At 43.5% G+C, this 16,026-nt stretch overlaps 1 protein-coding gene across 3 annotated transcripts in view; it reads left to right on the top strand.

Moving 5' to 3' along the window:
- The first annotated feature begins 14,643 nt into the window (after positions 1-14,643).
- The window catches only part of rbfox1 (RNA binding fox-1 homolog 1), a 460,574-nt gene continuing 459,191 nt past the window's right edge, over positions 14,644-16,026 (top strand). Inside the window, exon 1 of one of the 3 annotated variants that reach the window (XM_076751986.1) lies at positions 14,644-14,779. The gene's annotated coding sequence lies outside the window, so the exon portion shown is untranslated. The remainder of the gene's footprint in view (positions 14,780-16,026) is intronic. The other 2 variants (XM_076751996.1, XM_076751987.1) reach the window with 2 other exon arrangements.

The following is a 16,026-nucleotide window of genomic DNA, read 5'->3' as shown; positions in this document are numbered from 1 at the left end:
GCCTGCGGGCCAAAACCGGTCCGCAATGGAATTATCGTGGGCCAGTTGGCATTTGTGCCAAAGCAACAACTTGTCCAATGTATTCATCATTTAGAACAGGGGTGTCAAACTCAAATACACAGTGGGCCAAAATTAAAAAGACTGTTCCAAGTCAAGGGCCGGACTGGTTCAATGTTGATTGAAAACTGATTGAAATGACCATATTGCACATACTGAACCTGGAATTAACACAGTCTACAAGTTACTACCTATAAAACAACAGTACAGTTTTTGCCCATTGCTTGAACACGTTTTGCAAAACTTGGCTCACTGTGTCAAAACTCTACACACAAGCAAATAAGACACACCACAGGGAAATAAACCATTCACATCTATGTCAAATTGAAACTCTGCTATCAAAACCTAACAATCCTTTGTCAAAATGTCATTCTGATGACAAAATGATACACACTTGCATCATATGAATACACTCTCAGATCAGCAGCAACACACTAGTCTACTTTATATAAAACACAGCAGTCTTTCGTTTTCACTTTTTTTATTCACTTCCACAGAAGGCACTTTTTCACAACAACCAAAAACTGAAATACTCAATACAAAATCATTACTTTACAGTAGTGTCTTTTCCAGTGGAGTCAATTCAGTTAAAGCAAAAATAAAACAAAAATAAAACAAACTACACTACTGTAAACACAGAAAAACACAACTGTGTGCAAGTGGGCTTATGGATCCTGCCGTCTGTTGGGGTCTGGCCACGGGATCTCATCAACATCACAAACAATGTCTTCTCTAGCTAAGCATCGGGGAAAATATCCCCTTGTGTGCCGAATCCATCCCTGGATTGACCTTACCTCAATGTCTCTGCAGGCCCGTTCCATTGCCTGCAGAAGAGGCATACGGGCATGTGGTTGGTAGTCATATACACGCCAACTGCAACTGCATCATGAAGTGCCTCTAGAAATGCGATTATGTGTTGTGCATTATAGGGACCTAGTTTGGCATGATGGTGCAGTAGCCCTTGAAGACTTATGGCGGCACACAATGTGATATTTCCCCCACGCTGCCCCGGGGCATGCACAATTGCCCTTTGGCCAATTATATTTCGTCCCCGTCGTCTGTTTTTGCTGAGGTTGAATCCAGCCTCGTCAATGTAAATACATTCATGAGGCTGGGCAGCTCCATCCATGTCCAAGATTCTCTGTAACAAAAAATACATATTGTGGATGGCTTTACTCAAAGCTCACAACTACACATAAAGAACCGCCCCATCCCACCACACAGGTACCCCTGTAGCTTTCTGAATGTATCTATGTGGTACTGATCCATTAGTACATATTTAGCGGTTACTGGACTGCACCCATTCTGTATTGTAAATGTAAAGGACTGTAACACTTACCTGTACATATTCATGTCGGAGTTCTTTGACCCTGACACTGTTCCTCTCAAATGGGACCCTGTACAACTGCTTCATGGTCATGTTGTGCTTTACCAGGATGCGTCTGATGGTGGTAATGCTTACTCGATTTATGTCGTTGAATACTTGCCTATCTGCAAGTATTTGTTGCTGTAGCTGGTGGAGACGGATTGCATTGTTTGCTCTGACCATGTTCACTATAGCAAGTTCCTGCTGTTGGGTGAACAGGCGTTGGCGTCCACCGCCAGCAGGTCTTCTAGCCATTCTGCAGAAAAATGCAACCACAAATTGTTATTGTTTGCTTCTTTTTTACAGTACTGTACATACTGTACTTTATTGTATTTACCATACACAGTACTGAAACATGTCAACACTCATGGTATGTTTCACGAAACTACCACTTTTGTTCGAAAAAAGGAGCATTAGCCACCCTGCAATACAGTACATGTGATACAGTAACGTGATCTGGTACAGTACTGTAATTACTCTAGATACAGTCTAAGTAGAGTAGAGAGCTGAAGACATACCTGTTTTCTAGTCGAGATGTCCTTATTATGGATGAAACCGTGAAACGGCTTAGATTAGGTTGTACTCTCTGCCCAGCTTCCCTCATAGTCAGGCCATGGTTTATGACATGGTCCACCAAAGTTGCTCTTATGTCATCAGAAATAACAGTCCTTGCATGGCCTCTTCGACCACGTCCTCCTCTCTCTCTCTGTCTTCCTCTTCCTCTGCCTCTAGCTCTCCCTGCCTCCATGCTTGCAAAGTTCTTAAAATGGCTGAACTGAGTCCTTTTTGTAGCTGGCTGATTGGTGTTCAATTTTGTAAGGAAGTATTTTCAGGTGTGTGTCTAAGTATTTTCAATTAAACAATGTGTGTTATATTTTGAATAGATGTGTTTTCCCAATGGTGCCCTGAGATTTCATTTTTGAACTAAGTGTCTTATGTATGAAATAGCGTGTAGTGTGCAGGAGCAAGTGTGCTGCAAAAAGGAGCAAGTGTGTTACAGAATTGCAACTAAAGTGCAAAGCAGCACTTTTGTTTAAGGTATGGTCACACTTTGTTTAAGGTATAGTGACAACAACTTCAAGTTATGTTACTTTGGTTTAAGCATGTGTCTATAGTATTCAAGCAATGGGTAAAAACTGTAATCATTAAATAAATAAAAAATCAGTTGCATTCATTTCTTATGGCTTTATCTGCAGCTTTCCATAGTAATTTCAAATGAAAACATTTTCCCACAGGCAGGAAAAACCAAAATTGCCCAAAAATACAAAAAGTCAACATATATTAAACCTGAGTGTGCTGCTCTCTGATGCACATTAGTCTAAGCCAGATACTTGAACCTGGAACAAACACAGCTTATAAGACTGTTTTTATCCATAAACAATAACATTAAACATTAAGCAGTTAAGCATTCATTTCTTCTGGCTCTTTATGCGGCTTTTCCAGACAAACTTACATTGTGTTGGTCATGGTGTTTCGTTTCATACTGTCTTATGTTATATTCTTTAATGACAGCCACACTGTTTCCGCTCAGAAGACAAACAGCTTTGTCCTTCATATCCGCAAACACATACTCTGCCTCCCACCTGCCTTGAAAAACCCCTGTTTTCAAAGTCCACTGTCCATTTAGCCATTTCTCGGGGAGAGGGTAGCTGAAAGTTGACCACAGGTTACGAGCTCCATCAGGTTGCTGATGAACAAGTGGGGCAGGGACTCGCACTCGTCTTTGGCCTTTGACTGATGTGCCAATGCACTGGCAGTGCTTTGTGGGACTTGAAGTACTAGTGTTGAGTGCAATGTACCAGCGGGCCAGCTCTAATAATAATTAGATATTATCATGCGGGCCAAAGATAATTCCATCGCGGGGCAGTTTTGGCCCAGGGGCCTTCAATTTGACATATGTGCTGTAGAGAAAAGAATGAGCCTTTAATGAGACCAAGCAAGTAATCTCCTCAAGACTCCTGCTAATTGTTGTGTCTCACCTATTCCTCCGAGTGAATTTTAGGAGTAACATATGAGAAACGTATCTGAAAAAATAGAAACTGAAATGAGGCTCAAAAACAGAATCACAATTTTGTCTCCTGAGCACACAACAAATGTTCATTTTGGTTTTCTGATGCTAAGAATGGTTTTGACATTCAAATCACATTAACATAACTGTTGTTATTAAGTGCAAGGTCTTACAGTCATAATTCGAGCTCGGAGATATTCCAAGGTGGTTGTTATTAAAAGAGAACCACAGTTTAATTTCAGTTACATTGCAAATGTTTTCTGTACACAGCAAAGGTTGCTTTTGTGCCTCTCACACAGACATAGTGTGATTTTGATCTTTTGACCCAGAGAAAACTATGAATATCACTGTTATGGGTGAAGCTGTTTTCCAGTGTGAGAAGGTGTTCAAATCAAATTTCAAAAGCTCAAATACACAAGTTGTCAGATGATCCTTTCTGTAGGGAGAAAGAAATACAATGTCTTTCATATTATAGCTACCTTGACATTACACTGTGAAGTTAAAATGAAGAATAGCAAAGTTTGATAAGTGTTTGCAAATTTTGGATAAATGCAGCAAATATTCATTTTGTTTTTGACAGTAAAATACACTAATTTGGACATTTGGTTTGAGACAATATGAGTTATCATATTTCTTTTTTTAAATTAAGCTGTTATGAAAGTCAACATGGTTTGAGAAGCAATTTTCTACATGAAAAACATTCAAAAGTAGAACTGAAATGAAGGATAACATAGTTTGATATGCGTTACAGTGCAAATTTTGGCCTCAAACAGAAAATGTTAATTTTGACCTTCTAATGGTGAGATACAGTGATGCTGACTTGTCTTACAGGGAGATGAGACTTTAGACTTTAGACTGCTGTTTATTGATCCCAATTTGGGAAATTATTTTGTTGCAACAGCAATTAAACATACAGACGACCATACAAGTTTGGACAGTGTGACGGCTTGTGGCAGGAATGATTTCCTGAAGCAGTCCTCGTGACAGCGGAGCTGGAGCAGCCTATTGGAGAAGGAGCTCTGCTGTCTGTCCTCAAGGTGGTGAAGAGGATGTTCCAGGTTACCCATGATGGATAACAGTCTGTCCAGTGTCCTCCTCTCCACCACCTCCTCAAAAGTGTCTAGTTTGCAGCCAATAATGGAGCCGGCCTTCCTGATCAGTTTGTTCAGTCTGTTGGTGTTGCCTGCTCCAATGCTGCTCCCCCAGCACACTGCAGCAAAGAAGAGTGCACTGGCAACAAGAGACTGGTAAAAGATCTCCAACATCTGACTGCACACGCTGAATGATCTGAGCCTCCTCAGGAAATAGAGTCTGCTTATCTCATTCTTAAAAACAGCGATGACATTAGTTTTCCAGTTGTCTGTTGTCGAGGTGCACTCTGAGGTATTTGAAATCGTCCACCACTGTGACATTCTCCCCCAGAATACACAGTGTGATCGTCCTGTTCCTTCTGAAATCAATCACCATCTCCTTGCTCTTGGCCACGTTAAGCAGCAGGTGATTTCTACCAGACCATTCAACAAAATTGTCCACCACTGCTCTGTATTCTTTCTCTTGTCCATCCTTTATACACCCCACCAGTCGTCCAAAAACCTCTGTAGGTGGCATGATGAAGAGTTGTACTGAAAGTCTGAGGTGTACAAGGTGAAGAGAAAAGGAGACGGAACTACTTTCCACGGTCTCAGACAGAACGTTGCCCAGTCGGACAAACTGCAGTCTGTCTGTCAGGTAGTCAGTAATCCAGAAGATTGTGGGCGCGTCAACTCCCATCTCTTGCAGCTTCTCACCCAGGAGCAGCGGCTGAATGGTATTAAATTCTGCTGCTACAATCCAGGTGGGAGTGAGCAGGCTGCAGCAGGTGTACGATGGCGTCGTCCACACCCAGATGGGGTTGGTAGGCGAACTGTAGAGGGTCCAGTGATGATTTCACCTGCGGTCGGAGGTGGGCCAGGACCAGCCTCTCCAGCATCTTCATCATGAGCAATGTAAGGGCAATGGGTTGGTAGTCTTTGGGGCCTGATGGAGATGGAGGGGGGGCAGTGGCACTGTATGCATCCTTTGCATTAGTATACAGTAGATCTAGTGTGGCTTTGTCTCTGGTGGGACAGTTGATAAACTAGTTGAAAGTTGGCAGAGTTCCGTCCAAGTTATTGTGGTTAAAATCTCTAATAATGACTACAGAAAGTGGTTTAGCTTGTTGGCCCTCTCAAGGCCAATGGCTGCTGGCCTGTTTTTTGCCTTGAGCCCCAGGATCTCCTTCATTCTTGTCCACACATCAGTCACTCAGTTCTGCTGGAGTTTGGGCTCCAACTTCCTCCTGTAGGCATCTCTGCTCTGCCTCAGCTTTCCCTTTAGTTCGTGTTGAACACTCGTCAGTTCTTTTTTGTCCCCTGACCTGAAAGCTTGTTTCTTCTTGTTCAGCAGACTTTTCAGTTCACGGTGGAGTAAATGATGTCACATGCTGCTTCCTCGTCAGCCTTCGAAGGGATGTAAACAGTGATCATGATGGCGGATGTGAACTCCCGAGGCAAATAATAAGGCCGCATCCTCACAGCTAGCAGCTCAGTGTCCAGGCTGCAGAAACGTTCCTTAACAGTAACATGTCCAGGATTACACCACTTCTCATTCACAAACAGTGCAATCCCTCCTCCCTTCTTCTTACCGCTCTGAGCCACATCTCTGTCCACCCGCACACAGCTGAAGCTGGGTACCTCCACGCTCCAGTCCAGGAAGTCTGAATGAAACCACGACTCCATGAAGGCCATAGGGCTGCACTGTCGGAGTCCTGACCAGCGCGACAAGCTCATCCCTCTTGTTTGCTAAGGACCTCATGTTCCCCGGTCCCCGGGCTGATGGCAAGTCAACTCAAGAACTGGGGCTGTCAGTTGGCTAGCAGTCCGGTGACTACCTGATAGGCAGGAGTGAAGGCTGGTTGCTAGCCGGCTGAGGGTGGAAACTAGTATGGTGGACGCTAAGCTGGCTGGGAAGTAGGCTGAAGGCTAGCCATCTGAAAACTGGCAGAGTGCAAACCTGGAGTGTTAACGAAGTCTGTGAACAACACATGTATGGAGACAAGGCTGAGAAGACACTTCTTCCATTTGCAGCATCTAAAAGAATACAACCATTATTGATTTGATAATTTCCTCCTGCCTGACAAAGGCCTATTGCTCCAATTTTTCAGTGGTGAGTTACATTGTCGGGCATGTCATGTTGACAAAGGTACACTTACAATCCTATATTGTGACATAACTTCGTAAAGTCCCATTGGACATTTCCACATCATATGTAGGTAGCAAATTGCAGCGAGATAATCACCACTAACTTTGTAACTGATGTTTTCACAGCAGGCATATTTGCATGTCATAGCAAAAAAACAGTGGTGTTTTTGACAAAATTAATAACATCTGCATAACATATAGGAGAGCTTTTGGTGCATGCTATAGTGCAGGCTGGCTCATGGTCATGACTTACTGAGACACTTCATGGAACTGAACCCATCAGTAATGAAATTTTGCTTTCCCTGCAAGCCAAATTGTCTGGATCACATGAATACTGATACACACACAGTTATTGCGGGAATATGCAAATATTGTTGTTATTTTACAAAATACGAAGGCAACATATCAACTGAAATTGCTGACAATTAAAATAAATAAATAAATAAATAAAAACCTTTAACTTGAAAGTGTGTATTGTTGGCTTGAAACCTCTGCACCATTTCCTGCTCTAACAGATGCATAGAAATATGTGACTGTTTAAACAATAGAGAGGTGCTTTTTAGGGTGCCTCCTCTGCAACAAATTTCAACATTTTGTTGATTAAAACCATAAAAGGTTTCATGAAACAGAAATGAATTATGTGGGTGGCTGTCTGAACTGCTGCGTGCTGCAAACTGGATGATGGTTAAGAGGCTTAAGGTGAGCTGTGGACCAAAACAACACTGGGAAGCAGTGACAAATGCAAATTACACACTGGCGTAATTTGCACTGTGAACACAATATGTGCTATCATGCATGGTGCAAAAAGGGAACCTTTTTCAGCTGGCTTGTAAAAATTATTGCCATAAAACCTTTTGACTGTAAAGTGTTACCAGGATCCAAAAACAGTGCTGGATGTACCCGTAAGTTTGTGAGTCTCTTTGTTCGGAGCATAATATTCCACCGAGAGTTCCATATCCTATCCATCCTCTGCAGGGTGGGTGGAGGGGGTCTGGGGGAGGGACTCATCCACATTGGAGTCTGAAGACGACTCCTCTTCGTCGGCTGGTTGTGCCATCCCAGTCTTCCTATGTCTCCTTCTCATGGCTACAGAGTTTCTGGTGGGTTGATCCTGGTATTGTTGGTGGAGGCAGGTGATGACCCATGACCTCTCCTCTGGACCGTAACCTTCCCAGTCAACCAGGTACTGAAGACCCCCAGCCCGATGATGTGAGCACAGCAGGAGGTGTACAGAATAGGCAGGGCCTTCATCAATGATCTGAGGAGGTGGAGGCAGGGGTTCCACAGGCGTAAGAGGGCTCTCTCTCACTGGTTTGACCTGGGAGATGTGCAACGGGGATTCTCATGGAGCAGGGGAGATCCAACCTCAACACAGTGGGACTGATGACTCTCTGAATGGTAAAGCGTCCAATAAACCTGGGAGCCACCCTACTGCAATCCACCCTGAGAGGGAGGTCTCAAGTGGATAACCACATCTTCTGGCCTTCAAAGTACACCAGGGCGACGATGGTTGGCGGTGGTGGTGTAGTGACCCACAGTGCAGATGAGTGAGGTTCTGGCTTGGGCCCAGGTGCATCGGCAGCAGCGGATGAACCTCTGGATGGAGGGGCAGGAGACCTCCCTCTTGAATGCCAGGAAGAGTGGGGGCTGGAACCCATAGGCACACTGGAAGGGTGACAGTCCTGTGGTGGAGCTAGTAAGCATGTTTTGGGCATACTCAACCCAGAGGATCTGTTGGGCTCACAAGGAGGAATTCTGGGAAGCCATACAAGGAAGCATTGTCTCCATGTCCTGGTTCTTCTTCTCGGTGTGCCTGTTTTTACTGGGAGGGAGTGGAGGAGGCCAGCGCATGATGAGATGGTTTGTGTTGGCTGCACACTGCACAGGTGTTGATGAACTCCCTGACGTCTTTGTCCAGTGAGACAGGAGGCGGGTAAAATGGGTGTGGCTTTCACAGTCTTCTGCTCCCTCTCCTGAAACTGCCAAGACAGGGTGTCGGCTTGACATTATGGGATCCTGGCCTGCAGGATAAGAAGAAGTTGAACCTGGTGAAGAAGAGGGACCACCTGGCCTGCCTGGAGTTAGGTCTCTGAGCCGTGCAGATGCATTCCAGGTTCTTGTGGTCTGTCAATACCTGGATGGGTGTCCCTCTAACCATTGAGGCCACTTCTCCAGCGCCATCTTGACTTCCAGCAGCTCAATGTTGCCAATGTTATAATTTCTCTCTGCAGGAGATAGGCATTGCCAGAAGAAGGCACATGGATGGAGTTTCTGGTCTGTGGCAGAGCGTTGAGACAACACGGCCCCCACTCCAAGTCTGAAGCATCCATTTCCACCACATACTGGCACTCCGGGTTGGACAGTTGGAGGATAGACGCAGATGAAAACCGGGTCTTGAGAATCTGGAATGCCCCTGTTGAACCCCAGAAAATGCTGTAACTGCTTGTGGTTCTCAGAAAGGTGACAGCAGAGACTTTTGCTGGGTCCACGGAAATACTGTCTTTGGCTATGATGTAGCCCAAGATGGAGATGGAGGGGGTGTGGAATTTGAACTTCTCAGCTTTCACGAAGAGCGAGTTCTCCAGGAGGCGTTAAAGGACAGTCTGGACGTGGTGAGTGTGTTCTTCATGGGTCCAGCAGAAGATCGGAATATAGTCTAGGTAGACAAACACATAGTGGTTTAATATGTCCTGAGAACGTCATTGACCAGAGCTTGAAACACCGCCGGGGCATTGGTTAGTCTGAAAAGCATCACTAGGTACTGGCCAGTGGGGGTGTTAAAGGCCGTCTTCCACTGATCTCATTCACCGAATGTGAACCAGGTGGTAGGCATTGAAGAGATCTAATTTGGTGAAGACTGTGGCCACTATGTGTAGTTCAAAGACAGAGGAGATGAGTGGGAGTGGATAGCGATTCTTGACGGCCATGTCATTCAGACCCCTGTAGTTGATGCATGGCCTCAGAGATCCATCCTTCTCTCCCATGAAGAAGAAGCCTGCCCCTGCTGGTGAGGATGAGGGTCAGATAATGCCTGCTGCCAAAGAGTCATTTATGTAACTGTCCATAGAGGTTCTTTCAGGTGCTGACAGAAAATAAAGCTGCCTCTTGGGTGGAGAAGAGCTGGGCTGTAGTTCCATGGCGCAGTCATGTGGTCGATGAGGAAGCAGAGCAGTGGCTTTGATTTTGCTAAAAACCTCTTTATTATCATGGTACGCACTGATGACAGATTGGGAGTGAAGCTCAAGATGGAGGGGTGTTGAGTGCTGGTGGCCTGTCTGAGGTAAACCTGATGACAGAGGGTGCTCCATCCCAGGATGGCTCCTGTTGACCAGTCTATGTGGGGGTTATGATGTCAAAGCCCGGGAATGGGGTGGGAGAGAGGGACCCGTATGAAAACTTCCAGGGAGGAGGAGCTTGGACTGGAATAGTGATCTAGGAGAAGGGAGGGAGAAGGATTGGGCAGAGGTGTGGCTCAACAGTACCTCCTCAGTTACAGGTTAGCTCTATCTAGTGACAGGTCATACTGTGCCGACACTTCAGACCGTGTGTCAAGAAATCCTGGAAATGTTTAGTCAAGCTTTTTCATTCCTGACATATTTCCTTATCAACTACAACAATGAAATTGACAGAACTAATACTATATTTAAAAAAACTTGTCTTTTTTCTCCCAGTGACCAGAAAGAAGGAGCTGGATGAGGTCTTGGTGTCAATGATTATCAAAGACACCCAGCCTTTCAGCATAGTGGAGGACACAGGATTTAGGGAGTTAGTGGCAAAACTGGATCCAACCTATGTCCTCCCAACAAGAAAGGTGTGTTTGGTGACATGGATGAAGCATGTGAGTACTACTGAATTTAACAAGTTGATGATTATTTTCTTCTATTAAAGGTCTCATAGTATGAAAAACTTACTTTTTCTGGGATTTGGGGTGTTATTTTGGGTCTCTGGTGATGCCACATGCATACAAAGTATGACATAACACCGTCCATGCTTTTTTGAGTGAGATACAGATTTTTGGGTACCCTGCCCAGCCACCACCCCATCAGAGCATACGTACAGTGTCTCTCCACCCACCAGATACAGTGCTACCTTCTCAGAGATCTGCCATTATGTTATTGAAAGCACCGTGTTAGGAATTATCATGTCGAGGTGTTACGCAAAGTGCTCTGTTGTTGGCTGTAAAGACAAGCACAAATCGGGTCCCAGCCACAGTGGACAGAAGAGCAGCATGGATTGAATTAATTTTTGAAGGCAACGTCCCAGCTACAGTTGGCAAAAAACTGTTGGTGTGTGCTAATCACTTCGAGACTGACTGTTTCTCCAAACCTCGGTCAGCACAAGGCAGGATACTTTTTCTAAAGGAGGGGTCACTTCCAACTTTGCGTGGAATACCTGCAGACGAGGGACATGTATGTATACAAATTATTACCTGTGTGTCTTTTGTACATTAAATGAAATTAATTAAAATGAAATTAAAATTTCATCATGATGGTGCTGCGGATGGCCGCATTGCCGCGGAAGGACTGAACATTGGACTACATTCTGTAGCACCTCGATCAGCCAGGGATATATGCAAGGATTGTGACAGTATATTCAGCCTCTTACCTGCTACCATTTTCCTTCATCTGCACACATGCTCAGTCAGTGCTTTTCCACTCTCGGTCCCCTGCCAGCCACACCCACCTGCCCACTCACCTGATCACACACCTGAGATTCATTCCCAATCAGTCTAGTATTTAAGCTGCTCTCCCACCCTCACTCAGTGCCAGGCTATTCTTTGATGTTGCACTTCCTGGATCTTACCTTGCCTGTGACTATTTAAGCTGTGTCCCAATTCAGCGGCTGCATCCTTCGGAGGACCCAGCCTACGGGTCTCCGGAGGCTGGGTCCTTCGGAGGATCCTCCGTCGGCCGCATCAACTATCGCTAAATGGGACGGTCTAGCCTTCGGAGCATTTCCTGATTGCGTCACGACGTCATAACTTCTTCCCTCCTAACCCGGGAAAAACACAAGTACGGGGTGCAGAGATGCGCCCATACAGCTCCTATCGCTTGTAAGAGGCGCGAAATGTAGCCTATTATACAACTTACAAATTCACCTGATGTGAATATCTTCACAGCTTCGCGTTGGACGGTTCACGCCTCCGCGTCGTCCATTCATTTCTGATAATGGACACCTCGAAGGGCGTTATCCTGCTTATACCATGGTCACTTACGAAAGAAATAAATATTAAATCAATTATTAATACGTTAATGTTGTTTTTTACCGTTAAAATCGTAAGTTTTTAACAAGAGGCGGCTGAGTGGACTATTTAATATTGCTCGTTGTGACGCGTTGCCCATGTAACCGGCTCTGGCCACAGAACCTGCAGCTCGGTCGGCGCAACTGTTATATTAGGCCTAATCAGTGGAGGGAAGTGACATGATTGCTTAACATTATGTTACGTGATACAAAGTATCATTTCAGAAGGCAAGTGCATTTCTTACCGCTTGTGTGTGTCCAGAGGATGATGCCAAATTTTGTTTCAAAGACTCAAAGTCCACAGATAGTTTCCTAAATCATTTTTATTGCAAGAAATATTATCCACCATTCACTCATTAAATGTGGTTAAAGGAAACTTTAAAATCACTCATGTTGTCTACTGTCTTGCCGTTGTGTTAAATAAACTGTGAAATAACGTATGTTCTGAGTTTCTGTTGCCACGGTTACCAACTAGCGTTTGAGCCAGCGCAATAATTTAGAACAATCAGGCTGTTTGACCGGAACTTTTTTATAGTTGTCCTACAACACTTTTTAATGGACACCCTGTAGTCAATCACAATCGAGTATTCACCCAAAATAAGATATTAGTTGACATGCGAGCTTGTAACATTTGTAAGTGAAGAGTTTTAATAAGGCTAACTGTTAACTGAGCTCCTCATATCAACAGGTCGCCATTATTAAAAAAAACAATCGGTGCGCAAAGAATCTTGGGATATGGGAGGCCGTGAAGGATAGTAGCGACGCATCCTCCAAATACAGGGAAAAGGAGGATGCATTTGTCAGCTGCATTTGGAGGATCCTTCGAATTTGGACGAATTGGGACAGCCTTCGCGCAGCGTTATGACGTAATCGGCCTTCAAATCCATCCTCCGAAGGATGCAGCCCCTGAATTGGGACACAGCTTTAGTGTTTGGGCCACCTAACATTCAAGAGACTTATAACTTGTGCTGCTTATCTGTTTCTGCCAAGTCTAAAATTAAAGTTGGTACAAGTGATATAACCATGCTCTGGTGGTACTGCTATTGGGTCCTAAAACCATCCCTGTTACAAGGATCCTGTTTGTGGACTGCAGCTCACCATTCAACCCAGAAATCCTTCACTCATAATTCACCCAACTCACTGTGCCAGCCTCCACCTGTTAGGAGAGAGCATAGGGCTTGAGCCATTGCCAATTCAGGGCTCTTTTGATAGGGGACAATTCAGAATATGAAGATCTACCATTTCACACACAGGTACATGTGAGCATCTCAACTCCTTAAATAAGAGACTGCAGGGATGCAACCAGCTGATCATGGATATGCATAATGCAATTTTAGTCTTGTGTACAAAACTGCATTTGTGGGGAACCCAAATGCAGCATGGAAATTATGCTCACTTTCTGACCTGTCAGTCCATGGAAAATGCGCTCACTACTGCTTTCCCAAAAGAGAGATGGCCAAAAAACTAAGACCCTCACAGCAGAATTGGCAGGAGATTTGCTGTATTTGAGACTTAGATATTCAGGTTTAGCTTTTTACAAATCCATTTGAAGTTGATGTGGATAGTGTTTTAGAGCAATTAGAACTGATAGAATAGCAGAGCAATGGAGCACTAAAGACCAGGTTTGACCTTGTTGGGGCAGTCGATCTCGAACTATTCATCCTAAACATGATGCCACAGGTCTGCCTCCAGGCTGCCTGTGTCCTAAGCATGTTCACTTATTTGTGTGACTAATTTTTTCTGCGATGAAACTCAACAAATCTTCTCACATATCTCGCCTCACAGACAAACATCATTCCATTCTGAATGTGGCTGCAGTTCAGTACTTTAAGCTAAGAACTGATGAACTTGCATCAAAGAAAAGATGTCAGGTGTCTGGTTGCTGGAAATAGGCCAGTCTACTGTATGTGGTGAAATAGCATGCCAAAATAGATTAATATTTAGGTATGTGAAATATGCTGCATGTAAGTTTTGCCGGACCACAAAGTTCTTTTGGAATTTTTGAGTTTTATGTGCAGGGTTTTATGTGCAGATCAAAGATATTTACCTTATTATTATTATTATTATTATTATTATTATTATTATTATTATTATTATTATATTTATTTATTTATTTTTAAATGTCCCACACAACCATTGAGTTGTCATATTCAGGCCTGTGAAACAGGCTATGTAAGACATGTAATGAAATATGGGCAATAATATTATTCATTATTTTGTTTTTACATCAGGATGCATTTTGTTTTATTAAATGCCCCCACACACATTGAGTTGTCATATTCATGCCTGTGAAATAGGTTGTTAGCCTTGTGTTATATATAACTTCCATTCTGAATGCATTATTTGGCTATGACGTCTAAGCAACTTTTTTGTGGAGTTTTCTTTAGGGCTAACGAAGACCAAATTGTATGTGAGAAGGCTGTATATGACATGCAACTTTACATTTGTAAAGTAAAGTAAAAGCAAGTACAAGTAAAAGCATGTCAACAAATATATGACTGGCCCTTGATGTGACTGCCATTTTCCCAGTGTGGCCCTGTGTGAAGTTGAGTTTGATATCCTTGCTCTACAGTCACGCCTGATAACCTGAAGTATATGCTGATTACCTTCACGATACACTCACAGTCGGAAATACCATCTATTGCAGTATAGCGCTCGCGAATAAATTGTTAGCGAACCTTCCTGTACTCTTCTTACAGAAAACGAGACAATACTTTTATTTTGAAGTCAACATGTCACATTTTCCTGTCTGTGGAACTCACTGTGACGAGCTTTACCGTCGCTGCTGATGCTCGGAGAGGCAAGGGAACGGAGAGAGGGAGAGAGAGAGTGGGTCTATGCGGCTGTCAGCGTCTCTTCACCTCGGAGTGTCCAGTAGCACGCAGACAGGTGAGTGAAGCCGCGGTTTGAAATCCGGGGGGAAAACCTGCTGTGCTCCACTGGTTCATTCACTGCTTTTGCGAGCCTGAACGTTCTCGCTTAGCTGAAGTAGGAAGGTGATGTGTTGGGGATGGACGCAGGTTGCTCTCTCCTTTCAAACTGTCAGGTCGACGCCACTCTAAGGAAGAGGAAATGTTACTTTAAGCCTGAGCACATTAGCTCTGGTGACAGTGCAAGGGCTTAACTTTGGGTTAAACATTGGAGGGGTTGAGATTTCATCCCATTTTAAAAAAGTCCAGGGGTGGAGTTTTTATTTATTTATTTAAGTCATTTAAATTTATATTTCAGAGGACGCGAAGAGACACACCTAAACAACTTACGTATCCTAAGTAGTGTAGAAGAACACCATAAAATTATAAACTTTGATGAAAGAACCTATTTCTAATGCAAACACTTTTAATTCCAACAAGATCCTTTACTGAATTTATGTCCAGTCTTGTACTATGTATCACAATGAAACAGTATTTAATCCCTTAATCTTAATTATACTTTTGTATTTTCAGCTCTGATACCTATCAAGGCATGAAGCTTAAGTATTTTGGATCTCTCTATGTTTGAAAAATAAGTCTCAAAGCTTTACAGGTGAATCAGCTGCATTGGCATTACTGTAAGCTGCAAGAGCTCTCAGAAAAACAAAGCAAACTGACCATAAACCTCCCAAATTAAAGTCCTTACGCTGGCTTCCAGTAAGATGTAGAATTGACTTTAAAGCACTGCTGCATTACATTACATTATACATTTATACAGTACATTAATATGTACATAGCACACACACGTTGTCATTTTTTACAATGTACGGAATTACCAAAAACCTGCCAAGTGCTCATATCAGCCAAGTCCTGACCCATTAAAACCATCATCTCCTGCTAGCTAACTTACCTCATATTAGCCATATGCTAGCAAACTACCAAAAATAGCTAATGCTAGTTAACAGTTCAACAGCTAACAAAAATGAAACCTCTCTTATATGTCTCTATTGAAGATACTTTAGATTCATTTCTTTTGTTTGTACACCGACTGGGCTTTCAGTATGCTGGAGAAGAATTTCAGAGATAGGCATCTGGTGGCCCCGAATTCAACTCAGTCTGAATCTGTTAATTTCTTCTGTGCATATAAATGTGTATTTGACTGTGTTTAACTATGAATGTGAGTCTGGTGGACTTCTGATATATCACATAATAAGCTTTTGTGTCTGT

This window comes from Chaetodon auriga, chromosome 16 (genome assembly GCF_051107435.1).
Source record: "Chaetodon auriga isolate fChaAug3 chromosome 16, fChaAug3.hap1, whole genome shotgun sequence".
NCBI classification, from domain to species: domain Eukaryota; kingdom Metazoa; phylum Chordata; class Actinopteri; order Chaetodontiformes; family Chaetodontidae; genus Chaetodon; species Chaetodon auriga.
This window is presented reverse-complemented; position numbering and strand designations above follow the sequence as displayed.